Source organism: Colius striatus, chromosome Z (genome assembly GCF_028858725.1).
Source record: "Colius striatus isolate bColStr4 chromosome Z, bColStr4.1.hap1, whole genome shotgun sequence".
NCBI classification, from domain to species: domain Eukaryota; kingdom Metazoa; phylum Chordata; class Aves; order Coliiformes; family Coliidae; genus Colius; species Colius striatus.
In genome coordinates, this window is record NC_084790.1 from 41,567,636 (window position 1) to 41,578,112 (window position 10,477).

The window sequence follows — 10,477 nt, forward strand, 5'->3', positions numbered from 1 at the left end:
GCCTTTCATTTTCATCAAAGCATGTTAAAACTGTCTGATTTAACTGTTGGCAATATTATTTTATAGTCACCAACAATGATAGTAGTAGCTTACACTAAGATGATTGTTTGACTAACACGCAGTCTAGGGAGCACATGTGTTAAGCAGCCCTATAATTGACAAATGCACAGTGCAAAGCTCTGTTCTGAAGTATAAAAACACAGATTTCTATAAATAGACAACATCTGCTCCAAGACTGTGACTGAAGAATGCAACTAATGTGAATTATTGCAATTAAATGAGACATAAGGAAAAAACTAGTTTCTAATATTTTTTTTTTTTTTTTTTGCATTTGGGAATGTTTTGTCTAAATATTCAATCAGAGTAAGGGTGTAAAAAATAATATTTTTAAAACCTGATATAGAAGCAGAAGTTATGGATTCTTGTCTCATTTTCAAGCTGCTAGAAGAAAAAGAAAAAAGGTGAAGTTCTTTAAAAATTCTCAGTGTAGACAATGTATGGAATCTTTTGCATGCAGGTGAAAATACTAAGAAATTATACTTAAAACGTCCTATAACACCTATCAAGATTTCAGCTGAATATTTCAGTGAAGTCTCAACAGGTCAAAGAACTAGAATCTGGATGAAGCCGCTTGTTATCTTTATGTGTCAAGTAGTTCATTTTTTAGGTCCCAAATACAGCTTTGAAAAGGTCTTCTCAGTCACAGATAAACTCAGATGATGATATGGCCTGTATTAATTCTTTATTTTTTGCAATATCATTTGACAGCCTACTATTGATCATTTCCTTCCTCATAACTTTCTGAAACTTCTTCCAACTCTCCACCTCCATGCATGGTTTGAAAGGCAAGATGAGATGAAACATATGCATACACTGTCAGCTAGGTGAGACCATCATCCGTGCAGTGAAATCACACCCAACTGTTTATAGTGATCATCATTAGTCAGAAGATAATCTTTCATGATAGAGCACTGCTCACTGTACCTGCCAAAACACATACCAGCAGTGTGCTGGTCTAATATAGCACCTGTTCTTGTTACACTATGAAAAGTAACCTTTTTTCAAATGGAAGAGACTTTGTGGGATAGCCTTGTAGCTTTCCTTTTGTAATATAACAGACCTCATAAAACTGCTTGTAAAAGGATTCATAAATGTTTTTGCACCTTTTCACTGGAGTACATTTTTCTACAGTGTCATGCTACTTGTCTGCTATAATTATGACTTTACCACAAAACAGAATTGAATGTTCCTTTAATAATCTTTCAGGTAGTTCAGATTCTGCCTGTACTTCTGTGAAGGGCTAGATGGAAGAGGCAATAGGATATAGAATTCAGCGTTCAGTAAACCCCATCTTCTCAATTTAGAATATAATGAACCTGCTTGTTGCAGAAAGTTTCAGATTATTTAGATTTTTTACAGTAATGATGTCACTGTAAATCCCTAATATGTTTAAAATTTCTAAATTTGTTTAATGTGACATAACAATTTATTTGTTAAGTACCATTACTCTAATAATTTCTTCATAAAATACTTGCTGTAATCCTGATTATTTTAAGCACTCTAAAGGTTTTCTAGAAGACTTGACCAAAATTGATACAGAACTTTTTAATACATTGATTAAATTAATTCAAAACATATAGGGCCATTTCAGCATTGCACCAAATAGGAAAATTCTATTAAAACTTAAGTACTAAGAAATTTGGAGATCAGCACTGGTTTAATCTCTATAGGATTGTACTGGAAAGCAAAATAAAAGCCGAATATTTTCCTATAATAGATATTTCATATTTCACAGTTCTGGATTTCCCCAAGAAATTGCTATTTGATTAGAACAAATGACTGTTTCTCCCATGTCTGCAGGAGGCATCTTCTTTTTTTAGTTGAGAATGGTCTGTTTAAACATATGGATTAACTGATTAAAAATTCATTGTGTTTATTATGCTGCTGTACAGATCTAAATCTGAAGATTTTAAATGACTGATAGTTCACACTGCAATACCTAAATTTAAATACTTTTTTATTAAATTGAGATTAGGCAAGCAAACACTTGGGTTTTTTTTGTTAAGTTTCTCTTTCAAGCCTTCTGTTAGAGTTAAAATTATAGGTTTTCTTTAGTAAAAACAAATCTATGTAGCATATATATAGAGAGTACAGACTCCAGTAAAATGTAGGACGTAAAAGATACAGCAGATTCTGTAAGGACTTGCACAGATTCAATCCATGTCCAATGGTCTTTCAGGGGTGGTGTGAACATATCTGCCTGCCTTGATCCAGATCCCAGAGACTTCTCTGAAGGTAGATAACTACAGTACTTCCTTCAGCAAAAGAAGAAAGTTCATGATTTTCTTTCAAAAGAAAAGCTAGACAAATGGTAGATAACCAAGGAGTTTAGATTAAACTTCCTTTTCAGCCTAAGGCGACTTAAATTTATATTTTGTGTCTCCTAGGAAATACTTTTCATCAATAAGTTACTTGTTATTTTGGCTAAATTAATCATTTACGTTCATTGAAGACAAACATAAAATAATTAAGGATCACATAGGCAGAAGAGATGAAGAGACAGAGAAAAAAAAGAAATAAAGAAAACATGGTTAGCACTGAGTGGTGTGAACCTTTGTGGGAGTTTTGATTCTTTTTTCAGTTCTGACTGTTTTGACTGATTTTTAATGTAAAACAAATGTAGCCATGCTAGCTTGTGGGAAGTTTGGTCTAGAAAGATCTGGAAAAATGCTGAGTTCATGCAAAAGTACAACTTCATTTTCCTGTTCAACTTCAAAAATAACATAGAGAGCCACTCACAGAATTTAGATATCTCTAGAAATGGGCAGCAACTGTGCAGAGATTTTTCAGCATCGTAATTTGCTGACTATCAGCATTCTACTGTGTATTTTTTTTCCTTACTAAGTGATGAATTATGCATAGAAAATATTGTAAGAGAAACAGGATTTGAAACATACATCATCCAAAACATGAAAACATTTGAATGAATCCTTAGTTCAGCAAGCATTAGCTGTACACTATGATGTGGGCATTACGTAATATATTTCCATCTCTCTGTCCCTTATTAATTCTCCATCACTCTGTAGATGAGTGATTCTTAACTAATCCATTTTTTCTTATTTTTTCCATGAGTTGCTTACATTTAATTTAATACACACTGTGTAAATTATCTTTTGATTTCAGAATTGTTGACATCCTCAAGAACTTTTTGTTGGTGTTTTTTTTGTATAAGTTAAATTCTTAGCAAAGACAGCACATTCCATCAAGCCACCAGCATCATCAAATACTAACACTTATCAACTTGAACTGAAATGTTCAACTTTCTTAAACAACAAAATAATTTCATAAGGTTCCTTAATATCACAATTCAGTCCTTCACAAAATATTAATTTATCTTCATAGTTCACTGTTGTGGTATTGGCCCAGCCAGCATTGAAACATCACATAGTATCTGGTTTACTACCCGCCTTCCCACTCCCCAGCCCGGGCCTTCATGAAATGGGAGCAAAAAAGATATCCAAAGACCTTGTGGATAGAGACAAGGACAGGGAGGGCTCACTGCCAATTACAGGTAAAACAGACTTGACTGCTCAACTTAGAGAGGAAAATAATAAAAGTTTGTCCTACCACCTCCAAGAAACAAAACAGAACAAAAAACCAAAACAGAGCAGCATTATGAAAAAAATACAATCAGGAATTTAAAATCTCTCTCCTCCATCCCTCCTTTCTTCCCAGGCTCAGTTCATTGCTCCCGATATCTTTACCTCCTCCTTCCTCAACAATGCAGGGTGTTAGGGAATGGATGATGTGGTCAGTCTCTCACAGATAGTCTCTGCCGCTTCTCTCTTCTCAGAGGAGGACAATTCCTCACATTCTTCCCCTGCTCCATTATGGGGTCTTTCCCATGGGACACAGCCTCCTCTGGACATAGTCACTACGCCTCGTATGGAGTCTTCTACAAACTACAAACAAATCTTTGCTTCACCAGTCCTCTCCACAGGATGCAGGGAGTCTCTGCTCCAGCACATCTCCTCCTCTCTTCCCTCACTGACCTTGGGGTCTGCATGGTCGCTTCTCTGTCCTCAAATTCCTTCCACTACCAACAACCAGAAAAGAACAAAGAAGGAACAGCAAGAATCCTCCTATTCCAGCTTCTTCTTCTTAAACAGTGATCATAGAGACATCTAATTGGCTCAGCCCCAGAGTGGGTCTGGCTCAGAGATGAGGAGACTTTCAAGCAACTTCTTACAGGAACCATCTTTACAGCCCCTTCTCTATTACCAGAAATGGCTCTACACAAAACCATGACACTCAGCTATATCTAAACCCCAACATTTTACTTTTTAGACCATGAGGAAACAAAAGGGAAGGTCAGATGTTTTCAGTAACATTGAATGATAAAAGTTTGCTGAGTAAAATTTACTTATTCAAGCATTAATGTTATTTGATTCTAAGATGTCTTGCCATACAGCACTAATCCACTCCTATAATGATATATTTTGTATTTTCTGTTTGCTTCACACTTAGTGTTGCAGGTTTTTATTGTCTTCATTTAGCAGACCTCTGGGATCTATACAGTGACTTGTCACAAAAGCCTAAACATTCTAGTCCTTCTGCCTTATTTCTTCATTTTCTGTCATGCATGTAAGGACACATGTATCATAGAACTTTGGTTCTTCATTTCTGGCATATTTTAAACAGTGCTTTATTTTCTGTTTCTTATTTGAATACACCCTCCAATTGGTCTTGCATATTTCTCATATATACATCAATACCAGAGGCAGAATCCTTGAACCATGTGTTTTTCCACTACTCTCTCCCCATACTCTTTAGTTTCAAAGCTTACACACAGTATTTGTCTCCACAGCCTGATTCCCTTATGAATTAGAAGAAATAATCTCCTCCTGTTTAGGTTACCTTTTCCTAGTAGTGTCCCTAATTTAGGATGACCCTGCATCTTTAGTTCTTACATAATCTTCTCAGCTAGACTCTAAACTGTACTGCTGTTCCTGTCTTTTTGGTTCTATATGAGGTTTATGGTTAGATGTGGAAATGTTTATTTAAAGATTTCTGTTAACAGCACATAATATTCCTGATATCACCACTGAAGAACAATAGGAGGAAACCAGAGTGGGTGGTGACCACTTTAGGTTAAGAAAGTTGGATGTTTTCTTGTATTCTTAGCTCTTCTCCTTTTCTGTAACAGAGAGCTGCTGTCAACTTACCATTCTCCACAACACAACAGACGTCTTCGACAGAGTAAAGTTTCCTGTGTGCTGACTGAGACAGAGGAAACCATTGGAAAGATGCACCAAGTCATCTAAAAGGAAGTACTAAAGTTCACAGAAAAGGGAAAGAAACTTTATGGCACAGAGGTGGTCTGAATTCACACACAAATATTAATGTCTGATACTGAGACTGCATTAAAGAACTGATATAGAGATAGATACCATGCAGTCCTTCCTAAAACTAGATGTCAATGAAGTTACAACTTTCAAAACTCTGGGTTTTTTTCTTTAATATTCCCAATCTAGATATAATTTAAATGATATTCACATTCAACTCACTTCATAGTGGGGCATGTGCATTCTGGAATAAATACTTGGATAATATTTGATTATCTTTATAATTTTTCTTTCTCCAGGTGTAATCAATGTTTATCACAGAATCAATACACTACCTGCCTGTGCTGCTTGATAGTCTATAAGCTATTAAAGTTATTGTACCAGCTGAGCTGAATGTCATTTGTACATTAGTCATTTCACTTAAGTTTTCTGTCTAGAATAGTCAAGGACCTGACATCGATTCTAATTCTAACTCTAATCTGAAAATGGACTTTTATGTCAGGAGAGGTGGAGTGCATGAAAGGTGTCTTTTTTCTACTACTCTGTGTGAAATCAATTTTAAATATTATAATTTAACAAAGGAGCTGGTGAGAACAAAAAACCCCAACATCATATCTGTACTATGTCGAAGGAAGTTGTTTTTTTCTTTTGTATGTCCAAAAAGATACATAGCGAGACTAAATGTGCAAAGAGTTAGTTCTGTTAGACCTAAAAATAGGAGTGACATAGCAAAAGTAAGATAGGAAGGAAAGAATGTGCCAACTTTCACATAGATGTTTTTCTGTTTATTTATCTTCCATTTATTGCCAAATTCCCAATTTGGTGATGAGAACCTACTCATGGAAAATCTATTTCATTAATAGAAAAATTGGTGCTCCACTGTAATAAACCCTCTTTTCTTGTAAATGGTGGATTGTTGCTAAACTTTCATGTGTAGTTCACAATCTATTTGCTAGACTTTTAAGTCTGAAGGAAAAAAAAATTAAACCAAAAATATCAGACAAAAATCTGTCAGTTGTACTTATCTCCCCTTCAGCAGAATTTCTACCTACTTTAAAAATACATTTCCTTATTACCTCTCAACATTAGAAAAATTATACCTTCTATCATATCTCACAAGTTTTTCACCTCACAAAAGCACTCCAGTCTGTCTCTCTCTTCTCAGTGTTGGCTTTGATGCTACTACCTGTAGCTTATGGTTAGCAACTTTCTTTCTCTAGATTTTGCTCATATCTCAAATAGTTTGTAAAGCTGAAAAGAATAAACTGAATGAAAAATATGTGTGATAGAAAACCTAAAATCACATATTAGTTGTCATTAGTAACACCAAATATTTGAATCTCAAACACTGCACCGGTAAGCACTTTGCCTGGACTAATATTGTTAACAAAAGACATTTTCTTTGACTTTCCCTTAATTCCAAATCTTTTCACAAATAGATTATCCCCATCTGGGTGGTAACAGTGTTACAGAGAATAAGTATACATATACATAAGGTAGTGTTATGACTAATTTTTTATTTCCTTCCTTCCAGGTTTCTCTGAAGTCAATACTTCTGGCCATAAATATTCATTGTATTCCAGAAAGAATTACAACTCAGGTCAGTGCTAAAAGTTATCTTTCTCTCCAATTGCAAAAGATACAGTACCTTGTTCTCATGGGAGACTTACACAGCACATGCAGTCCAGGAGTTTCCTGCAGTGCATTGATGACAACTTTGTGATATATGTGGTTGAGGAGCCAATGAGAAGAGGTGTGCTGCTGGGTCTTGTACTAACAAATAAAGTAAGTTTGGTAGTGGATATTAAGTTCAGGGACAGCCTTGACTGAAGTGAAAACGAGATGGTGGAGCAGGGTAGCAAGCAGGATTATGACCCTGGACTTCGGGAGAGTTGACTTTGGCCTCTTCAAAGACCTGCTTGGAAGAATCTCATAGGCTGGGACTCTAACACATATGGCTGCTCAAGAAAGCTGGTTAACCTTTGACACTTCATCCAAGCCCAATATGTGTATCTCCACAAGTGAAATAATAGATAAAGGAGATAAGAGATCTATATGGATGAACAGGGATGTGCTGGAACAAATCAAATGGAAGAAAGAAGTCTATGGAACATGGAGAAATGATCTGGTCATTAGGGAACAATATAGGAACACTCTCAGAGTGATGAGGAATGTAAAGGACAAAAAGAAGGGCGTCTTCAACCATATCAGCAGCAAAAGGAAGATTAGGGAGATTATGGGCTCCTTGCTGAACAAGGTGGGTGCCCTAGTGACAGAGGATACAGAGAAGACAGAGATGCTGACTGCTTTCTTTGCTTTACTTCTAAGGCCAAGCCTCTGGAAGCCCAGTTTCTGGAGGACAGTGAGAAAGTCTGGAGAAAGGAAGACCTTACCTTGGTTCAGGAGGATTGAGTTAGAGATATGTTGAACAAGCTGGACACCCACAGATCTAGGGGTCCTGATGGAATCCACCTGCATGTGTTGAAGGAGCTGGCTGATGTTATTACTAAACTACTGTCTATTATTTTTGAATGATCATGGAGTACAGACAAGGTGTCTGAGGATGGGAGGAAGATCAATGAAAGATCAAGTCTTGAAAATGGGCAAGAAAGAGGACCCAAGAAATTATAGACGAGTCAATCTCACCTTCATCCCTGAAAAGCTCATTCTAGACATCATCTCTAAGCACATGAAGGAAAAAAAGGTTATCAAGGGAAGTCAATATGGATTCACCAAAGTGAAATTCTGCTTGACCAATCTGATAGCTTTCTATGATGCATGACTAGCTATCTGGGTGAGGGGAGAGCGATGAATGTTGTCTACCTTGACTTCAGAAAGGCCTTTGAGACTGTCTCCCACAATATCCTCATAGGAAAGCTCAGACATTGTGCATTGGATGAGTGGACAGTGAGGTGGATCAAGGAGGATCTCATAAAGGGTTACTTAATAGAATCCCTTTGGAGTCACTTTTGAAGACTATAGAAGTCCAGAAAGGCTGGACACTTTTTAAAAAAGAAATCTTAAAGGCTAAGGAACATCCCATCCCCATGTGCTGTAAAATGAGCCAGGTCAAAAGCGCAGCTAAAATTCAAACTGATTTTGGAGGTAAAGGGTAATAAGAAAAGTTTCTGTAAATATGTTAACAATAAAAGAAAGACCAGGGAGAGATTCCATCCCCTATTAGATCCAGAAGGAAACTTGGCAGTAAAAGACGAGGATAAGGGTGAGATGCTTAATGCCTTCTTTGCCTCAATCTTGAGTAATAGGAGCATTTGTACTGGGGAATGTCACCCCCTCAAGAGATAATGACAAGGAGAAAAATGTCCCCCCCACAACTGAGGAGGAGATGGGCAGTGACCTGATGCTCCACATTGATATACTCAAATCTATGGGGCTGGATGGGGTACATCCTAGAGTTCTGAGTAAACTAGCAGGGGTGCTCACCAAGCCACTGTCCATCATTTATCAGCAGTCCTGGCTGACTGCTGAGGTCTCATCTGATTGGAAGTCTGCCAATATATAACCAGGGACAGAAGGATGATCCAGGAAATTACAGGCCTGTCAGTTTGACTTCAGCGTCCAGGAAGCTGATGGAGCAAGTCATGCAAAGTTGTATTATGCAGCACATGCAGGATAACCAGATGATCAGGCCCAATCAGCATGGGTTTATGAAGGGCAGGTCCTGTTTAACAAACCTAATCTCCTATTACAGATTGACTTGCTTGTTGGATGAAGGAAAGACTGTGCATGTTGTCTACCTTGACTTTAGTAAGACATTTGATACTGTTTCTTTGCAGCATTATCTTAGAGAAATTGACTGTTCTTGGCTTGGATGGGCATATACTTTCCTGGGTGAAAAACCAGTTAGATGATCAGGACCAAAGAGTTGTGGTCAATGAAGTCAAATCCAGTTGGCAGTTGGTCACGAGTGGTGTCCCCCAGGGCTCAGTACTGGGGCTACTCCTGTTTAATATCTTTATTAATGATCTAGCTGAGGGGATAGAGTGCACCCTTAGTAAGTCTGCATATGACACGAAAATGGGTGGAAATGTCAATCTGCTTGAGAGTAGGGAAGCTCTATAGAGCAATCTAGATGGTCTAGATCATTGTACCAAGGCCAATTCCATGACTTTCAATAAAGCCAAGTGCTGGATCCTGCACTTAGGCCACAGCAAACGCCAGCAGCGCTACAGGCTTTGGGAGGAGTGGCTGGAAAGCGGCCAAGTAGAGAGGCACCTGGCAGTGTTGGTTGATAGCAGCTGAACAGGAGCCAGCAGTGTGCCCAGGTGGCCAAGAAGGTCAATGGCATCCTGGCCTGGATCAATCAGGAACAGTGTTGTCAGCAGGAGCAGGGAAGTGATCATTCCCGTGTGCTTGGCTTTGGTGAGGCTGCACCTCAAATACTGTATCCAGTTTTGGGCCCTTCTCTACAAGAAGGACATTGAGATGCTAGAGAGGATCCAGAGGAGGGCTACCAAGCTAGTGAAGTATTTGGAGCATGTTTCATATGAGGAATGGTTGAGGCATCTGGGGCTGTTTAGCCTGGAGAAAAGAAGGCTCAGGGGAGACCTTCTCACTTTCTACAACTACCTGAAGGAAAGTCATAGCAAGGCAGGGGTCAGTCTGTTCTCCATAGTAACAAACAGCAGAGTAAGAGGAAAAGGCCTCAAGGGATATTCAGGCTGGATGTGAGGAGGAATTTCTTTCCTGAAAGGGTTGTCAGGTATTGGAACAGCCTGCCCAGGGAGGTAGTGGAGTCAACATCACTGGAGGTGTTTAAGAGAAGAATGGATGTTGTACTTAGAGAAGTGGTCTAGTGGTTGATAGGACTAGAACAAAAGCTGGACTCAATGATCTTAACGGTCTCTTCCAGCCTAAATGATTCTATGATTCTGTAAGAACTGTCTGAATTACACAACCTAAAGGTCCAAAGGATCAACAAAACAGAGTTAAATTGGAGGTTTGTGTTCAGCAGAGCTCCACAGAGGCTGGTTCAGTGGTCAATCTTATTTAACATATTCATTGATGACCTGCCTGAGGTCATCATGAGCATGCACTCAGCAAGTTCCCTGATAACACCAAACTGGGAGGACTGGCTGATTCACCAGAAGGCTGTGCTGACATTCAGCAAG

General features: G+C 38.2%; 1 pseudogene; it reads left to right on the forward strand.

Annotated features, from left to right (window-relative positions):
- Positions 1 to 7,299: 7,299 nt before the first annotated feature.
- Positions 7,300 to 10,162, forward strand: LOC133628884 (uncharacterized; annotated as a pseudogene).
- The last annotated feature ends 315 nt before the right edge of the window (positions 10,163 to 10,477 follow it).